Raw genomic sequence first — 20,695 nt, 5'->3', positions numbered from 1 at the left:
AACATTACATGTATCAACCCCTACAAAAATGTTGTGTTCAATTATAATCCACATAATAATTTCCTGTTGCTGCAGCATTATTTTCTTGCTGTAGCAAACTGGCTCAAATTAGAATCGTACATTGGTACCTACAATATGCAGTGTATGGTCATTGATAAACTTTCATTTGATTAATTTAAATGGAAAAACAAAAATAAAACTACTGAGGCAGCTTTTCTTTTTTCAATTAAGTTCACTTTATTTTAATTTTGTACCACAAGACACTGAAACATGTAGCAGTCTTTAATTTTTTACATAAAAAATAGTTATTACGATCAATGATATGAAAATTATAGGTTAGGGAATGAAGCTGAAGTGCAAACGCATACAAAGACTAGAGCAAATCAAGATTTTACATTTAAAAGCTTTACTCTGAAATAGAAACGGGCAAAGGATCCCTTGGGATCTCAACCAATATCCCCCTAAAATTGGTTTCAAAATCTTTCATTAAGACCTAATGAAACTATTCCAAAAAATATATTACTTTTTTTACACTTATAAATGTGCCTTTCCCTTGTTAAGACTCCCACTTACCTGACCACACAAACATTTGGTGATAATCAGTAGATTGGAGAACTGAATCCTCTTGACTGTGGTGGGGTATTTCTATTGACCTTTATTACAAGAACAGTGGACGGCTTTACATCTCTGTGTGTCTGGTTTGGTCTGCACGGGACATGATGCTTGATGCTTCCACTGCATCTCCATTGGAACCTCAGCATCTGAGAAGACACAAGACAACAAAAGAAGCTGATTAGGACAATGAAAGGATCTACAAGGTCTGACAGGTTAAAGATGAGGAAGAACCATCTGCCCTTAGATCATGTACACACGTGCAGTGTCAGCCTAGTCCTAGATAACGCTGCCTTGTGTGATGTATCTCTGTCTCCTCCCCTCCCCAACCACGCTGTGTTGTTGTTGTTTACTACCGGTTGGGGGGGGGATGTGTGTCTGTGTGTCTATTTGCCGTTTGGATCAGCGTTGAGGGTGACCCCTGAGCTTGCAGACAGTCAGGGGTCAGAGTATGGCCTGTCTGGGCACACCGGCTGACCCCCAGCGCCTGCAGCCTATAGGGGGACGGCCACCCCAACCCCCCCAGACCAATATTACCTCTGGGAATAGGATCCAGACACAAACACAATGACCCAAATCCCTGCTCCCAAACACACACACACTCGTCTTAGACATTGGTCCCTGCATGGTCATAAACTGATGTCACGATAGCTTACGCTGCATAACGCAGAGGAGGGAGGGAGGGAGGATGCTGAGTCTGGGACAGTCATCTAATTATCATTCTGCTCTATGATGAGACTGCATGTGGGGGTTCTCTATGGGCTCTTAACCTTTGGTATAAATGATCTGATGTAACGCTGATGTAACACCATTGAAACATACTGCCAGATATCTAGTTTCAGTATAAAAATAATTTTTCTGTATAATGACAACAAGAGACCAGAGGACCAAACAGATACAGTACATCATATCACAAACTCACCAGACCCTGTCGGAGTATCTTTATAAAATAACCAAATAGCCAATAAGTTCCCCGTAACGAGTAAAAGGTCAAGGCACTAACAGGGAACTGAGCTGAGCTCAACCCAAAATAGTCCTATGGTGTTAATACCACAAAACCTCATTTTATTAGCAGAACATCTGTGGGGGTCTGGAGAGGAGAAGAGGCTCTGCCGGTGATTAAAGCCCAACCAGGAGATCCTAGATCCCAGACAGACATCAACAATAACCTAGCTGGTCTGGTCTGGTGGAGCAGAAGGCCTGGCTGATTTATCAGGGTATTATACAGGGGAGGCTATAGAGGAGACACTGGGGTTGGGGAGAAAGGGGAGATAGGGGGCAGGGGTGACATGGGAGGAAATATGTGGCAGGGGAGGCAGGGGTGTGGGGGTAGGGGAGAGAGGGAGAACGAAGAGACAGGGGGGCAGGGGAGGAGAGGCAGTGTGGGGGTGTTGGAGGGACCAGCTTGGGAGACAGCCGGTGTGGCGCACCCCAACCTGCTGACTGCACGGAGACACCAGCCTAATTTATGCATAGTTTGGCTGAGGGGTGGAGGGTGTCTAGGACCCCCTCAATAGCCCTGGGTGGTGGCTGAGGCTGAGGGTGCGTCTATGGAGCTATTGGGGTTGGGGTGGGGGTGTATTTTCTGGGTGGGGGGGGGGGGCTTGCTCGGCTCCATGCTCAATGCAGCCTGTCTATCTGTTGTTCCATTAAGGTTTGGGACAGGCCAGGGCTGAAGAGCTGGATGGGGGGGCTTGCTGGGCTCCATGCTCAGTGCAGCCTGTCTGTCTGATGTCCCATTAAAGGTTTGGGACAGGCCGGGGTTGAGGGGCTGGAGGGGGGAAGGTATTGTTCACCCCCCCCGGTAGACTGCTGCTCTGCTCTGCCCCATTAGAACAGAAGGCCTGTCTGCTCTGTTGCATACTAATTCTGCATCCCCACCACAGCCATGAATACAAGCTAGTTGCGAGGCTCGCGTGAGAAGAAGGGTGCATTGAGAAAAAGGCAGCCGGCTCAGTGAAAAAAGGCTCTGCAGATGGAGAGAGTGGCATATGCTGGATGTGTGTGAGTGCAGCTGGGCTGTTGGCCTTGGGCCTGTGGTGGGAGCCTGGTTGTTGAATGTGGACGAGGGCTAGATGATGGTTGAGTGTGGTGATGTGGTCAGACAGTTTAACGACTGTTCTCAGCCATGGACATGCCACACAGATAGGGATGACATATTGCTCCAGATGTACACACAGCATATGACATGTGAAATGTCCACATAAGTGGGATACATGGTGGGATGCCTCTGAAAGAGAATGTACGGCCCTACAACAAAAAACCCCAAAACTGAAAATGAGACTGGAAAATACTCTGATATACTCTACAATACACCAATACTGTATACACTATAAATACAAAAGTATGTGGACACCCCTTCAAATGAGTAAATTCTGATATTTCAGACATACCCATTGCTGACAGGTGTATAAAATCAAGCACACAGCCATGCAATCTCCATAGACAAACATGTAAGTAGAATGGCCTGTACTGAATTGCTCAGATATTTTCAACGTGGCACCGTCATAGGATGCCACATTTCCAACGAGTCAGTTGGTCAAATTTCTGCCCTGCTAGAGCTGTCCCGAGCCAAATGTAAGTGCTGTTATTGTGAAGTGGAAACATCTAGGAGCAACAACGGCTCAGCCGCGAAGTGGTAGGTCACACAAGCTCACAGAACGGGACGGCCGAGTGCTGAAGCGTGTAACGTGTAAAAATCCTCTGTCCTCGGCTGCAATAGTCACTACCAAGTTCCAAACTGCCTATGGAAGCAACGTCAGCACAATAACTGTTCATCGGGAGCATCATGAAATGGGTTTCCATGGTCGAGCAGCCGCACACAAGCCTTAGACACCATGTGCAATGCCAAGCATCGGCTGGAGTGATGTGAAGTTCGCCGCCATTGGACTCTGGAGCAGTGGAAATGCGTTCTCTGGAGTGATGAATCACGCTTCAGCACCTGGCAGTCCGACAGACTAATCTGGGTTTGGCAGATGCCAGGAGAACGCTACCTGCCCGAATGCATAGTGCCAACTGTAGAGTTTGGTGGAGGAGAAATAATGGCCTGGGGCTGTTTTTCATGGTTCGGGTTAGTTCCAGTGAAGGGAAATCTTAACGCTACAGCAAACAATGACGTTCTAGACGATTCTATGCTTCCAACTTTGTGGCAACAGTTTGGGTAAGGCCCTTTCCTGTTTCAGCATGACAATGCCCCCATTCACAAAGCGAGGTCCATACAGAAATATTTGTCGAGATCGGTGTGGAAGAACTTGACTGGCCTGCACAGAACCCTGACCGCAACCCTATCGAACACCTTTGGGATGAATTGAAACACCGACTGCGAGCCAGGCCTAATCCCCCAACATCAGTGCCAATCTCACTAATGCTCTTGTGGCTGAATGGAAGCAAGTTCCAGCAGAAATGTTCCAACATCTAGTGGAAAGCCTTCCCAGAAGAGTGGAGGCTGTTATAGTAGCAAAGGAGGGACCAACTCCATATTAATGACCATGATTTTGGAATGAGATGTTCGACGAGAAGGTGTCCACATACTTTTAATCATGTAGTGTAAGTTGTCTCATTTCAAAATGTTGATCGGTAAATGTATTCAATCCCTCAAGTATCAAAATTCAATTTAGATCAAATCTTACCATTTTTGTTTTATGCATATCAATATTTTCATTGTTAAAACTGTTGTAGCAGCAGAAAGTGCTGTTGTCTGATGACATCATCATGGTAACTACCAGCAGTGGGTTTAGAGGAGCAGCATAAAGCCTTTCACTGAGGCTATTCTGAGGCTGCTCCTGGGCTGTGGGAGCTTTGTCTCTGGTCCGGGTAGGCCACAGAGGGCCTGAGAGGAGAGAGGAAACATAGAGAGAGTGAACAAGAGAGTGAAGCGAGACGGGTAGAGAGAGAGTTTGGGCTGGCCTGACTGACAGAAACCTGGTGAAACCTGGAGTAGTGTGTCCGTCCAGTCCATCCCAACAAAGACGTAAGCCCTCATTAAAAATACATGTCATTGGATCACACTTCGCATGAATCGTGTGATTTTCCCTCCGCCATAAGGGACCATGACTGAGTGGTGAATGGGGGCCAGGGAGAGCTGGGCCAATAGAGCACCATGCTGAGTCCCCATGGGAACCAGCCCCTCACCGAGGGGGGCTCATTTAACCATTGTTCCTCTCTTAACACAGCTTTTTAAAATGCCTCTTTATGGACTCAGCAAAGCAAACTTCAGCCCATGTCCCCACAGCCATAGGGAGAACGTGTCAGAAGGAGGGTGAGGGGGACAGAGGAAAGAGGCAAAAGAGGAGTGTGAAAAAAGAAAGTAAAGTTGTAAGCGAGAAAGTTAGAAAGAAAGTATAAAAATATGTTAAGATTATTCTCTTAACCACGATCAAAAACAAACTACTCTCAGTGGACTTCCTTATAGTACAACTTTAGGATTTCCATTTCTCCCGCATCTACCTATTGCACATCCCCCAGCAGCCACGTCGTATAGTACTGGTTCTTACGTCACGTGATTGTTTTTCTTGAATATATTTGTAATTTTCATTTTGAATATATTGTATTTTGTCAATTATATGTATGCAGGGCTCCTTTGATAGAGACCTTGGTCTCAATGGGACTCCCTGTTAAAATAAAGGTAACAAAAATATATACAACAATGATCCTCTGATTACCATGGGGATGAGGTTTACAGTATCTGTGTTATCAAACCCAAGTCATTTGCCAAGCGGCAGTCACAGTGGCTGTCTGTGATACAGTCAGCACTGGCTCATGTCCTCTCAGGACTGTGGAACTCCTACAGTACAGCAGACATAATAGGAACACCAGCATCAACCTGCAGTATGTGTCATCCTTCAGTGGAAACAACAGACCTGTCTCCTATACAATACGGCTGCTGAACGGAGTCTTAGTCAGTCTCACAGGGCAGCCAGGAAAACAGTGAAATGAATAACAATGAACTGGCTCACAGTGAAGTTCACAACGGTAGAGATGATGGGGAGAACAGCAAGCATAGCAGAGAGGGAAAGTGTATGTGTACTGTATGTGAGATGTGTTGATGCACTCAGGAATATCTCAATATGAATACCAAACTGCACTCTAGAGAGGAGCCCCCACAAACATGTAAATGCTCACGCCTCCCTCCTCTCCCTCTCCCCGTCTCCCTACGCTCGCCGAGTGAGGACCCCTTGATTTTATCTGTAGCAGTCTGCTGTGTGCCTGATGGAAAAGCAGAGTGACACAGGGTTGCTACACCAAAGGCCCATTTGCAAATCACAGTCCAATATAAACATAGTGTTTAACAGGGGTTTCTATGTCTTTTTGGCAGGGGTCCACCTCATAGCTGCTAGCATTAACAGCAATCTAACACAAGCCCAGCCAGCTTTAGCCTAGTGTGGAAACACCTTCCTCCCAGCCTCAGCCTGGTCCATGCAGCCAGCCGAGCTGATGGTCTTTGGGCAACACATTCATCTGAATACATTTACATAGAGATTGTGCTATGTTGGCAGAAGCTGGCCACTGCTGAGAACGCACCATCCAAGTCCTCGTGCAAAAAAGCACAATGATTGAAATAGAAAAAAAGGTGAGGTGAGGTGAGTTGAGGATGCAGGCTTTATATTGCAGTGAGGAAGAGGAGGCAGTTGCTGAGGATTGTCAAATAAGCCGGGCTCCCAATGTGCCCATGTTCCCTCTTCGCTAATGACATCAGTGGCAGATGGGGGAGACGGGCACAGGCAAGCACAGCTCAGACACACGATAGCACAGAGACACAGACTGAACAAAGACACTTTTACTGCCTGCGAGGCTGACACCAGCTGGGCACTCTGCAGCAAGATATACTGAGGGACAACATTGGACAAGGAACACTCATCAATATGAACACACATGTACCCACAGACACAATCGGACCTTCATCAGCATACAGCATAAGCCCTGAAGAATTCACACACTCTCCATCACCTAACTGTATATATATATATATATATATATATATATATATATATATATATATATATATATATACACACACACATGCACACACATCTGACGAGACACAACTGCTATATCTCTCGCATCATTGATAAGCAAATATAGGCAGCCATCTAGCTTTGCAAGCCAAAAATGGCTGCTACCTCAAGAATAACAACAAGAAGCAGCAGCATCAACTTCATGTTAGCTGATATGACTGAATATACATCTTTGTGATCTGAACCAATGCCAATACAAGAGGGGCCTATAGGAGTAAATCAGTGGAGGCTGGTGGGAGGACAGGCTCATTGTAATGGCTGGAATGGAATAAAAGGAACGGAGTCAAACGTGGTTTCCATGCCATTCCACAGAGTCTATTCCAGCTATTACAATGAGCCCGTCCTCCAATAGCTCCTCCCACCAGCCTCCACTGGAGTAAATGGAAAAGACTCGTAGTATAATACTAACGTATCGTGACGTCAAACAACCATTTCTTGTGATATAATAATTTTATGTTCAAATCTACTTCATTCCAAGTTATACATCTTCTCCCCTGCAATTAAAAGGGTAAGTATGTTTGTAGAATGGATGAAATATACTTGGCAAGGATAATATGTCTCTATTAGAATCAGAAAGTTGGACACTGAACTTTAAGCAACTCACCTCAGAACATCAACGTAAAGCAATATTATTCACTAATAGTTCTGCTAAGCATTTATCGTACAAGAAAACATGCAAACAACAAACGGGCTGCATCTTCTGTTTTGGTATACAGCACAACTTGCCATGCTGGATAAGAAGGACTTGAGAGAGAGAGGGGGAACGAGAGAGTGGGGAGAGAAAGGGTTCAGCAGGGACGAAGCTCAATGTGTGAGATTGTGTGTGTGTCAACCCCAGCTGAGCAGACATTTTGTTGACATGCTGATAGGGATTTAAGCAGTGGGAGGGTGGGTGGCAGACCAAGGTGAGAGAATGACGGGAGAAAGGGAGCTTTGCATGGTGGGGGGGACGAGAGAGAGGGGCTGACAAACGTGCCGTTACTAAGCTTGATTTCAGCGTGAGTTGAGACGATTAGGGCCGGGGAGAGGAGGAAAGGATAGGGGAGGAGAGGAGAGGAGGGGGTACGGTTCCTCCAGAGGAAAGGACAGGGGGACAGGTCTATTGATGAAGTGATGGGTGAGAAGTGGCTCTCTTTCAGTCCGGCGAATAAAGCAGAAGCCTGTGTGAATAATGGTATCTACCACAGGGTGGCTAGGCGCTCGTGTCTTCAGTTCCCCGTCAACCACTTTCTCTGACAAACATCTCATGAGATAAAGTCCCTCCTCTTAAAGGGATATAATTGTTTATACTGCTGCAGGGTAGTGATACTGGACGCACGGTGCTGCACAACTTATGCACCATCATGCAATGATAGGGTATCTGAACATTTCTAATAAATGCTAATTATTATTTAACCCTTTCTGAGTGATATACTGCTTCAAATGTAATTTCTCAAATTTCAAAGTGATATTAAATGCAGATTGTCTTATCAACATGGCATAATACAGTAAGTATGTGATCATTAAGGATCATTACAAAAAAATGGTCCCCAAAATAGATCCAGTCAACTGAATGAAAATAATTTTCACAATACCTCCTATTTTCAGATTCAATTCTCATATGTTAACCGACGTCAGTGTGGGTGTGCTAATGCAGTAATACCGACTAAAACAGCCGCATCCTAATCTGTAGACAACCCTAGTTTGATTGTGGACCAGCCACGTACACCGAGACGGCAAGCCAAAAGGGACATGCTCTGTCTCTACCAGACTGGGGGAGGTGGAGGTCTGGGGGGAGGGGTCCCCGGGAGGCAATAAGTAGCAGCTTATAAAATAAGCAAACACATTTGATGCAGCACCCAAACAGGCCAGTCTGCACAGCGGACGACATCCCTCCTCTGACCTTGACCCTTATGGTCTTTCTTCACCTGCTCCTGAATGGAAGTCAGTGCAGCTGGGCAGTCTAGCCATTTGCCTGACTGGATTACCATCCCCATTTTCACCCCGTTCCCACGCTTGGTTACCATCCCCCTGTTTGGGGTTGCGCCGAGACTAAATGGTCAAATATAATATTGATGTGGCGCATTGTGACTGGCCGTCAGCAGGCTGAGTGTCTTGGTGACCGCCATCTCTGCTGCCTCCGATGGTTTGGAGGTGGAGGGGCTCTATATGTTCAGCGAAATCATCAAACAGGTTCTTTCTATTTACCCGCAAAAAAATGTCTCCTTTCTTTCACACTATTCTTCCCCTTGGCTTTACGTTCCACCCTCCCATCACACCACCATCGGTACGTTTTCAGAAGTACCAGTTGTTTCAGCCCATTCTCTTTCTCCACAACGCACTCCTCTCAACTTCCTCCTTTCTTCCAACGAGTATAGAGAGGAGAGTTTGTGGATACTGTTTGTTGAGTTGAGCTTTGTGTGTTCTACGGATGCTGGCTAGTGTTTCGAGGTAGCCCTTTCCTGCAGTGAAATGACCTAGTGGCCTCATGGGTGGAATGTTCTTCATATTTTTCATAATTGAATCATTAATAAACATTGTTTCAAAAAACCTGCCAAAAATCCATTGTTTCTATGTCAAATGGTTTTGTTATATTTCAGTCTTCTGTAATGTATAGAAAGTGTAATATTGGGATGAAAACTCAACATTGAACACATTTCAACTCTATATCTGACATGGTACAGGTGTCTTCTGTCTTTTAAGCCCATAACCATGTGTGTGAGGTGTATACTTTAGTTTCAAAGTAGATTTGTTTAAGACTACCAAGAAACACTCTGTGTGACCCTGATTTAGCCCACTGCAGTAAAATGTTAAGCAAAGTGTTGGGCTGTAAGGTATCTGTGCTGATCTGTGTGTGTTAAGCTGTGGTGTGTGTATGTTTGGTACTGATCTGTGTGTGTTAAGCTGTGGTGTGTGTATGTTTGGTGCTGATCAGTGTGTGTCTGTATGTTTGGTGCTGATCAGTGTGTGTTAAGCTGTGGTGTGTGTATGTTTGGTGCTGATCAGTGTGTGTTAAGCTGTGGTGTGTGTATGTTTGGTGCTGATCAGTGTGTGTGTGTATGTTTGGTGCTGATCAGTGTGTGTGTGTGTGTGTGTGTGTGTGTGTGTGTGTGTGTGTGTGTGTGTGTGTGTGTGTGTGTGTGTGTGCGTGCGTGCGTGCGTGCGTGCGTGCGTGCGTGCGTGCGTGCGTGCGTGCGTGCGTGCGTGTGTGTGTGTGTGTATGTTTGGTGCTGATCAGTGTGTGTTAAACTGTGGTGTGTGTATGTTTGGTGCTGATCAGTGTGTGTTAAATTGTGGTGTGTGTATGTTTGGTGCTGATCAGTGTGTGTTAAACTGTGTGTGTGTGTATGTTTGGTGCTGATCAGTGTGTGTTAAATTGTGGTGTGTGTATGTTTGGTGCTGATCAGTGTGTGTTGTGTTGCGGGGTTCAGAGCACCGCCTCAGCCCCTCACATTTTCATTATGGTCCAAATCACAGGCCTGTACTTGAGCTTGGCCTCTGCCAGCCAAGCCACCAGTTTAATCACACATAGAGCACTCCATTTTAATTTCCCTTTCATAACCCCCCCACCCCCCATTCCACTCCCTACTGCTTCATAATTCTGCCCTCAGAGCTGTCTGTGTGGCTGAGTGTTTGGGCCCTTTGAAATGACATAATCAGTGACTTGGATAAATGCCTGCCTGTTTTCCCTCTGCTGCCTGTAATCAGAAGCCAGCCAGCTCTCCGTACTGGAGCGTTGAAGCAGTGCTGTGTTACTAAAGCAACTCATGGAAGTTGTTCACTAGTTTCTCTGATGCCTGAGGAGTGATGTCTACAATGATACTGATTAAGAGACTGTTCTCACGGAAGTGCTCCTAGTCCTTCACTAATGGCTGAGGACTGGTCTCTACATATACAAATGCAGGCCATTTTGTTTGAGGTTAATAAATGTGCCAGCTCAATGATACGATAGCTCCCTCAAGTACATGATCACAAAACACTCCAAAATATCAGATTATTATCATGAGGATACAGGCTTAGAATAAACATACACCGGAACTAGATTTGGCAATTATATAGTAATAAAAATTAACATATTCAGTAGGTCTCAAAAGGGAAGTAAATCCTACATTTCATAGCAGCTTCTTAATAATATAATAATAATGATAATAAAATAAATGAAAATAACCTTGATAACCTACAAGTAACAACCTATTGAATGTATGCTTTTATTTCTGCTTTTATAAAATAAATAAAAACCTATCGCAAATCAGCACATATGTGTCTTTCCAAATGCCTGGGATGAAAGCATGAAAAAAAAAACATCCTGTTTATCGCATTTTGTCATTGATGTTTGAAAAGAACTAAACACAGAATGTATGCAAATGAATTATTTTTCATTTGAATTAGAAAGTAGGGCAATGTAAAAAAATTTTTTTCAAAAATGCTAAGCAGGTCTAGGAGAATTGAACAACGGCTATAAATGCTTTCAGCAACTATTACTTCTGTGGGTGGAACACATTCAATCAATATCTAACCATATAAAAGCAGCGGGTACTCACAGTGAGGGAAGCTTCATGAGACGAGGCTGCATTGACACAAATGAAGCATGTGCCCACTAACACCACCACCACCAGCCCTACCAGTGAAGTGGTGTACAGTTCATATCCTACACAATAACTAAAACTAGGAATCTATAAACAGCCATACAAGAAGCATAGAAAGAGAATGACTCTTGTTCTGTGGCTAGAACGGTTTGTCCTATAGATATTGTATATGTTTTATGTTTGAAGTGACAGTATGCTTTAAATCATCCAAATGTCTTCATACTTCTTCTGCCTGATATGCTGATTTAAATTAATACATCCAATCACCGCTATTTCGAGCTATTAAAAAAGAAATCAAATGTATGGGTAGACAATTCTGTATTTAATGTATGCTTATTCTGGGAATTAACAGCACCAAGATACAAAACTAGTGTTATTCCACCTCACTCAATTCATACCTTGATTAAATAAAACATCTACAGCTTGGTTTGAATTACCATGTCATGTCTTGGGCATGGAAGAGGACAAAGCCAAATAAGAAGTGAAAGAGAGAGAGAGTGTGTGTGTGTGTGTGTGTGTGTGTGTGTGTGTGTGTGTGTGTGTGTGTGTGTGTGTGTGTGTGTGTGTGTGTGTGTGTGTGTGTGTGTGTGTGTGGTCTGCCCTCCTATCTGTAAGGATGGTGAGGATATATGTCTGTATGTGTAATGATAGAGGTGTGTGCTGCTTCAACTTTGCAAACTAACGGTCTGCACACACACACACACACACACACACACACACACACACACACACACACACACACACACACACACACACACACACACACACCACACACACACACACACACACACACACTGCATTGTTGAGAAGGAACCTGCAAGTAAGCATTTTGTTGGACGGTGTATACCATGTGTATCCCGTACATACGACTAATAAATCTTGAACCCCCCCCCCCCCCCCGACCCCGACCCACCCACACAAACTGCATCCTCCCTCCCTCCTCTATGTAACAGCTCCAGCTCTGGCAAGATGTACTGTACCCAGCCTCCCTTCCTCCTTGTACTGCCTGCACCAGCTCCAGCAAGATGTACTGTACCCAGCCTCCCTTCCTCCTTGTACTGTCTGCACCAGCTCCAGCAAGATGTACTATACCCAGCCTCCCTTCCTCCTTGTACTGCCTGCACCAGCTCCAGCAAGATGTACTGTACCCAGCCTCCGTCCCTCCTCTCTTTGTGCTGAATTATGCATAATTGCAGTGGTGTACTTACACACATGGCTATGGGCATCATTACCATAAAAGCTTTCTCTTTTGGGGGGCAGAGGTAGGGGGTACGGGTGTTTTTGTGTTTTTAAGTAAGAGCGTGAATGTCCAGATGCAATCCCAAATGGCAGTTGATTTGTGTGTGTGTGTGTCTGTGTGTGTTGAGAGGGGGTCTATGCCTTGGGGTTTGGTGGGCTTGCGTGTATGTCTGAATGTCATTTTTGTCTGGCGCTGCTGAAAACATATGGGCTCCCCAGCTGTTCTCAATATGCAAATGAGGGACCAGCACACACCCACTGACCCAGACAGACTATTCTCTCTCTTCCTCCCCTCTTTAAGGACCTACTGTCCCCCCATCCTGACACCACCCACCCCAAACAAATCCTACCCCCTCCTGTTAGACCCCCACCCCCATAGCCTGCCGTCTCAGCTGCACAGAACACCATTAACCTGGCTGCCATTTTACCCACAAAGGAGATGGGATACAGTAGCCTGGGTGTCGGGCTAGCGTTTCAGCTTGCTAACAGGCTAGCCTGGGCAAAGCTAAGTTAACCACGAAGCGCTCTCCTCCTCACAGAGTCTGAGCTGATTAGACAGGCAGCTTGATTAAACCGACCTTATAAAGAGGGAGATAGAGGGACGAGACTGCTTTGAATATGTAAACGTGCATATAGCCTAGCGAGGCTAGCTTCTTATCCCTCTGGTGTCGCCTATATTTAATCCACTGCCAGTGCTCAAGTCACTCTCCCTTGATGGGTACTATGTCCTTTATTAACTGTAATATGACAACTAGGCGACAAACCATCAAAACCCGTCAGAGGAAAACAACACTATACATTTTCAAGGTGCCGCCACAATGACATAGGAAATATTAATGAACATGAATTTTCTGGAATTTCACACAATGAATTGCATCATCCATCTTGCTTGCCTTAGTTATACAGTATAGTAGTGTACCGTATCTAGTGTTATTCTATATGATTATGTACAACAATGGATCCTCTCTGCCCTCACTCTGGATTGTCAAACATATTTCACTCTCATACACTGCATTGTGGTCTGATCGTGAAATGGTCGTGAAATGGCCGAATGCTAACCAGTGTTTTCTGGAGTGATTCAATTGCTGTGAGTTATGAGAGCGAGAGTTAAAATGATTTGATTACTTTGGCTTCAGTTCCGTGTCATGGTTCCCCCATGGAGACGAGCCTGTGTGTGGTAGGTGTGTGTGTGTGTGTGTGTGTACACTACACTGTGTCTGTGCGTGTGTGTATGCATGGTGGGGCTGCTGGTGTGTACTATGTTCCCGCCTCTGCTCAGCGCGCACACACACACACACACACACACACACACACACACACACACACACACACACACACACACACACACACACACACACACACACACACTCAAAGGGCTTTAGAGCAGATGATAGCATATTTCCAGGACACAGATAATTCACAGAGGGCTCAGTGCAGTAATTAGCATTGACAGGTGAAAATGTCTGTGAAAGGCTGAGATTGTAACGTCCAGCGTAAAACACCAGGGCAACAGTACATCCATCCCCACTAACACTACATTAAGACCAAAAAGCACAAATATATTGCCTCATCCACGTTTAGCGTGCCGCCCGCTGTTTCCCTCCTGATACCCCTGATCCCCAGTGCTTTGACAAGGCATAATAAAAGGAGTATGAAGCGGCAGCATTGTGCGGGGGAACACAGTGTTGCATGCTGAGCGCTGTGTGAAGGGCGTACACTGCTGGGTCCCACGGTGCAGCAGCGCACCAGGCCCTATAGCGGGGAGTGCTGTGCATGCTAATGAGGCCATTATGTGGTGGAGATGGGCCGGCCGGGCGTGGACTCCCCTCCTCGATTGCCTTTACAGTGGGGATTTAACAGTATGTTAGGAGGCTACCTAACGGCAGCCAGTCACCAATGTCACATATGGCACAATGAGCAGACAGACAGACAGACAGACAGACAGACAGACAGACAGACAGACAGACAGACAGACAGACAGACAGACAGACAGACAGACAGACAGACAGACAGACAGACAGACAGACAGACAGACAGAGCATGACAGACAGAGCAAGCAGACAGACAGACCAAGCAGACAGACCGACCAAGCAGACAGACAAAGCAGACAGACCAAGCAGACAGACAGACAGACAGACAGACAGACAGACAGACAGACAGACAGACAGACAGACAGACAGACAGACAGACAGACAGACAGACAGACAGACAGACAGACATGCATGACAGACAGACCAAGCAGACAGACAGACCAAGCAGACAGACCGACCAAGCAGACAGACAAAGCAGACAGACCAAGCAGACAGACCAAGCAGACAGACAGACAGACAGACAGACAGACAGACAGACAGACAGACAGACAGACAGACAGACAGACAGACAGACAGACAGCTGCATGACAGACAGACCAAGCAGACAGACCAAGCAGACAGACAGACAGACAGACAGACAGACAGACAGACAGACAGACAGACAGACAGACAGACAGACAGACAGACATGTGGTGGAGATGGGCCGGCCGGGCGTGGACTCCCCTCCTCGATTGCCTTTACAGTGGGGATTTAACAGTATGTTAGGAGGCTACCTAACGGCAGCCAGTCACCAATGTCACATATGGCACAATGAGCAGACAGACAGACAGACAGACAGACAGACAGACAGACAGACAGACAGACAGACAGACAGACAGACAGACAGGACAGACAGACAGACAGACATGCATGACAGACAGACCAAGCAGACAGACAGACCAAGCAGACAGACCGACCAAGCAGACAGACCAAGCAGACAGACCAAGCAGACAGACCAAGCAGACAGAGCAGATGCCGACTGCCGCCCCATATTTCACTCACACCAAAACCAGAAACAGTAACGTTATCAAGGCCTTGCATAAAGGAAGATGGGGTGACAGAGAAACAAAGAGAGGAGGCTCAACCAACCAGCGACATTTGTTTTGTAATTCTCCTGAGCGCCTTCATTAACGCAGCAGCTTGCGTTGTTTCTCTGAACACTCTGTGTTAGTTATTTAGGAGAACAAGTCAGAGGGGGTTAAGACTCAAGCGTATGCAAATGTAATTAGGGCCATTTGCATACCCGTTAAGCAGATGGCGGGCGTTAAAAGCAGTCCGCAGTCGCCATCTTGGCTGAGCAGACAGCTGGCAGACAACGGCAGCCATTTTGTAGGCGCGCGGCACGGCGTTGCCAGGCTGAGACACAGCGTGGCGCCTGTCTCTCTGTGCCAGCAGATTGACACGGGACTCTTAATACTAATCTGTAAGCCACGCAACTACTCCACAATTCAATTACAGCATTATCACACCCTAGGGCATTATGTTTGATGAAGGTAAGCAGCAAAAATAAAAGACAATTGTCTGTGCTACATTGCTGTGTATACTGTATATTACTCAAACCGATTATACAACGGGTGGTTTGGAATTCCCATTGCTAGAGCCTATCCTGCCCATGATATACTAAACAACATACACATGGCCAGTGCATTCATAAAAAGTGCCATCATTTACGTTGTTACCTAGCAACACACTACTACTACTACTACTACTACTTTTACAGATCCACTGTCTCATCTGCCCAGCCATGCAATTTATAAAACTTGATCTCCACTGTAAAAAGCATCTAGACATTATCTCAGGATTTGCAACATTGTTGCAATATTTAAAATTAGATATCTACTCTGTCCCATAGTAATGAACGTATTCCACATCTTTTCTCAGCCAGTTGAAATCATGAATCAGCATCATTTTATGGATAAAAACAAAGAAATGTCAATAGAAAAACAGGTTAAACGAAATGAAATGCAGCTAGTTTTCTGTCTTTCCAGCTTCATTCTGAAGTGATTGTGTTAGCTGTGTGGTTGGCTAGCTAGCAAGGGTGGAAGACAGACCCTCCATAGCAACCACTTTTGTATGCTACAATGTTCAACCAGCACTTGGGTACAGGGCAGTCAATACTTTACAGGGCTCCCGAGTGGCGCAGCGGTCTAAGACACTGCATCTCAGTGCTAGAGGCATCACTACAGACACCCTGGTTGGATTCCAGGCTGAACCACAACCAGCTGTGATTGGGAGTCCCATAGGGTGGCGCACAATTGTCCGGGGTGGGCCTCTCATGTATTATTGCTTAACTGTAACCTGTCTATGACGGTTTTATTTGTTTAAGATTATGAATATTCCTCACACATTTCACACAGCATTTGAATATACACCCAGCAATTGTCACATGACATGTCACATCTGTGTAAAAGGCTCAAACAATAGAACAGTGAAGCTGGAGGCCTGCTTACCAAGTGAAGTCTGCAACATTGTGTTGTTTGTAGATCTCACTCTGTGAAGTTGTTACTGTTTCAGGTCCAAACAAGCTCTGTCCCTTTTGTCCTCTCCAGCCCAGCAGTTTTCAATCCTTTTCTTCTCCAATGAAATAAATGTAATTCAGCTTTTTGTGTGTCCATACAGCACTTACAGTCATTCTTATTTAATCAAATGTTTTCTATTTCTATGTATCTAAAGATAGGGTTTCTTGCGTAGAAGGTCTTTTCAAAGCTTCTTATGTGGAGAGATTGATTCAAATATGGAGGAGAAAAGTCACATGAAATAGTGGATACTGTTCAGGCCACTGTTCAGGCATTATCTGCTCACCGTCCTTTTCATCTCTCACTCAGGACTCGTTCACTCCTGAATATAGTTCAGCTGTACAGTGAATGGGTTATCAGCCACTACTATATAACCATCAGACAGTGAACGGTACTGTATTAAAACCAGCACCTCTTCCTTCTCCATACAGATCAATAACCTCTGCCACCTCCTCTGATAGTAACCTGAGTGGTGAGGAAGAAAACTGGAGGCGAAAAAGATTTTCTCTGAATCTGCAGACGAGAGAAAAAAGTTCAAATTGTCCTTTTATCCTGGTTCATCACATGTGGAGAGCATGGTGACTGTACAGTACATGCTTGGAGGGGGACTGACGAGAGAGCCCTGTTCAATTCAATATAAGAACTCTCGCTCAAACAGTCAGGTGGAATGAGTAAGAATGAGTAATCAGAGAAAAAAAAAGAAAAAGACCTTTGACGTCCGTTTTTTATTCTCTCTCTTTCTCGCTGGCAAAGCTTTAGCAAGTGGTCTTGGACCACGAAAGCCCCTACGGCAGAACCACACATACAGACATGCTTACACACACACAGATAGAGAGAAAGCAGGTGGTTGAGGGTTAGGATCTGACTGATGTGCTCCATACAGTGGCTGGTTCTGGTCCTGCTACTAGAGGAGGAGGAGAGCGAGAGCTGGCAGCGCTGGGTCCCTGGGCTCTAGGGCCGGGGGCAGTGATGGGCGAACCCTGCTAGCCTCTCTCCTCCATATTGATTTGCTGCTCCGCTTTGCTGAGGAGCATCTTGCTAGCGGGGATGAGAGCCTGCCTCGCCTCCCCTTGCCTCGGCTCGCCTGCCCACTCTGCCGCTGCCTGGCTGGCCCCAGCCGGCTCCCTGAGAACCCGGCACGGCGCAGAGGGCCACGGGAAGAGAGGAGCCAGAGAGCCCATGGCCATCGACAGCTGGGTTCACCTGCTCCCTGGTTCATCATTCACTGCTTCCAAACAGGCATCATTCCTATCCTCTCCTTCTCTTCCTATTTTTCTCTCTGTTTCTCCTCCTCCTCCTGCAAACAACAAGAGACAGGGAGAAAGAAAAAGAGTTGAGCTTAACTTGCAGCATTTTGCCCACAGTATACAGATGTCAATCCTGTGCTTTGATCAGGGAGGTGGGGGGGTGGGGTGGGGTGTTTTGGCATCCTCTCAGTTTGTGATGTGAACTTCATCACCCCCTGAGTAAAGAAAAGCTGAAATGGGAGAATGTTGAGTTAAGTGTGTCAGGCAGGAAGAAACTGCCTGCCAAGTGTACTCTGAGCTATTACTCTGACGATTTCCCATTTCCCTCCACACAGCAGTCAGTGACAGGATTTGGCTGATGATGCCCTCCACACAGCAGCCAGTGACAGGATTTGGCTGATGATGCCCCTCCACACAGCAGCCAGTGACAGCATTTGGCTGATGATGCCCTCCACACAGCAGCCAGTGACAGCATTTGGCTGATGATGCCCCTCCACACAGCAGTCAGTGACAGCATTTGGCTGATGATGCCCCTCCACACAGCAGCCAGTGATAGCATTTGGCTGATGATGCCCCTCCACACAGCAGCCAGTGACAGCATTTGGCTGATGATGCCCTCCACACAGCAGCCAGTGACAGCATTTGGCTGATGATGCCCCTCCACACAGCAGTCAGTGACAGCATTTGGCTGATGATGCCCCTCCACACAGCAGCCAGTGATAGCATTTGGCTGATGATGCCCTCTCCACACAGCAGCCAGCGATAGCATTTGGCTGATGATGCCCCTCCACACAGCAGCCAGTGACAGCATTTGGCTGATGATGCCCCTCCACACAGCAGCCAGTGACAGCATTTGGCTGATGATGCCATCCACACAGCAGCCAGTGATAGCATTTGGCTGATGATGCCCTCCACACAGCAGCCAGTGATAGCATTTGGCTGATGATGCCCCTCCACACAGCAGCCAGTGATAGCATTTGGCTGATGATGCCCCTCCACACAGCAGACAGTGATAGCATTTGGGCCTATTATAAAAATCACCATAGCACTGGTGGAATTCATAAAAATGATCCTCAACAAAATACAGTCTTTACCAATAACAACCTACAGTATATCCCCAACCACAAAGGTCCACCAAGTTTGGGGTATTTTGCTATTGCCCCCCCAAATAACAAAGACTGTGCAATAGAGACAGGAAAACTCTGCTTCACGGGCTTAGCTATTTGGCACATAGTGAATGTGGAAGAATGTGAGGGTGTTTGCCAGTGTCATTCTAAACGTTGTTAAAAAACACTTGTGCTTGTTGTATTGTCTAAAATTATTCAAATGGTTTCAGCGCCCTCTTATTATGTTAATGGCAGTAGGGGACATTTCTTTATGGACTCTCGGCTCCATTGTGTCCTTCAACTGTGAAAGACCATGGTCAAACTGAACCCCTTCCATCCCATACCGCCATCACACCACTACCACGACACAACCTACAGGCCTCCTCTCTCCTCCTCACCCCACCTCTACTGTCACAAAAAATATATTTTACAAAAAGTCCACAGGCTTAATTCCACACTGAGAAAATAAAGAAATACACTTTTGGAGACTCGCTGGGCGTTTGGAAGTTGGTAGTTGGCCGTTGAGGGGAGAGAAAGGGGGACCTAGAGGGGACTGGGCTGTTGGGACTAGAAGAGGGGGTGTGTTAGGGGTACGAATAGGGGGAGACCGGGGGAGAGGTGCATGTCTCAGACACAATAATACTATTCATTGGGCTCAGACATGGGTGTTAACTCCCCTCTGCCAGGACACAATGGGGCTCCCCGGCATTCAGACAGCCTTGGTGATATTGTTAGTTCAGGGCTGCATTCCCCCGGCCGCGGGATGAAGCGGACGCATTGTGCCGGGCCGGCAGGATGGATGGAGGGAGGCTTGAGAGGCAAAGAAAGAAAGAACAGGGCGTTTGTCTATCTGTCAGCTCTGAAGGAGAGGGCAGAGGCAAAGGGGAAGGGTACAGGGATATTGGGGTGGTACGGAGGGGAGCTTTCGCCCCATGGCATTGGACTTGTGTTTAGAAATCATGCTATAAATATTATTGAAGCAGCCAAGTGCAGAACTAAAGACCCGTGGAAAGAAGGGGGTGGGGAAACGGAAGGAACATAGCGATGAAGGCATGACGCTTTTTCCTAAGAAAGGGGGCTTTGACATGTGGTTTGCATATCGCTATAGTGTTAAGACACATTTTGGCACCGCCTTGCCTTGGTAGAGGGAGACCGAACGAGAGAGAGGGAGTGAGACTAAGAAGGGGGTAGAGAGAGAGAGGGAGTGAGAGAAAGAAGGGGATAGAGAGAGAGAGACGTGAGATGTAGCTGCAGCGGTTGCCGCGTGGTTTGACGCTGGGCTGAGGCGACGATGTCCAACGGCCAACTGCCGCGAGACCTACTTTCCTCCAGCTCGATAGATACCCAGTGTTTCCTCCCCGATCCACGGCCACTATACGAACCCAGAACGGAGACAATACCAAGGGAGTGGACAGGAGTGATAGTGACAGGTGATAGTGACAGGAGGGACAGTGACAGGTGTGATAGTGACAGGAGTGTGTGAGAGTGTGTGTGTGTGAGAGTGTGATAGCAGCACAGTGGGCATGGCAGAGAGAGCGCTGTGACT

General features: G+C 46.4%; 1 long non-coding RNA gene across 4 annotated transcripts in view; it reads right to left on the bottom strand.

The window, feature by feature from the left end:
• Positions 1-212: 212 nt before the first annotated feature.
• LOC106613731 (uncharacterized) overlaps positions 213-20,695 on the bottom strand; it is a 51,815-nt gene continuing 31,332 nt past the window's right edge. For all 4 annotated transcript variants that reach the window (XR_014378996.1, XR_014378995.1, XR_001330548.3 and 1 more), the window contains 2 exons: positions 16,731-18,093; positions 213-761 (listed from right to left, as the gene is read on the bottom strand). This is a non-coding gene — a long non-coding RNA (uncharacterized LOC106613731). The remainder of the gene's footprint in view (positions 762-16,730; positions 18,094-20,695) is intronic.

This window comes from Salmo salar, chromosome 10 (assembly GCF_965601325.2).
Source record: "Salmo salar chromosome 10, fSalSal1, whole genome shotgun sequence".
NCBI lineage: Eukaryota > Metazoa > Chordata > Actinopteri > Salmoniformes > Salmonidae > Salmo > Salmo salar.
This window is presented reverse-complemented; position numbering and strand designations above follow the sequence as displayed.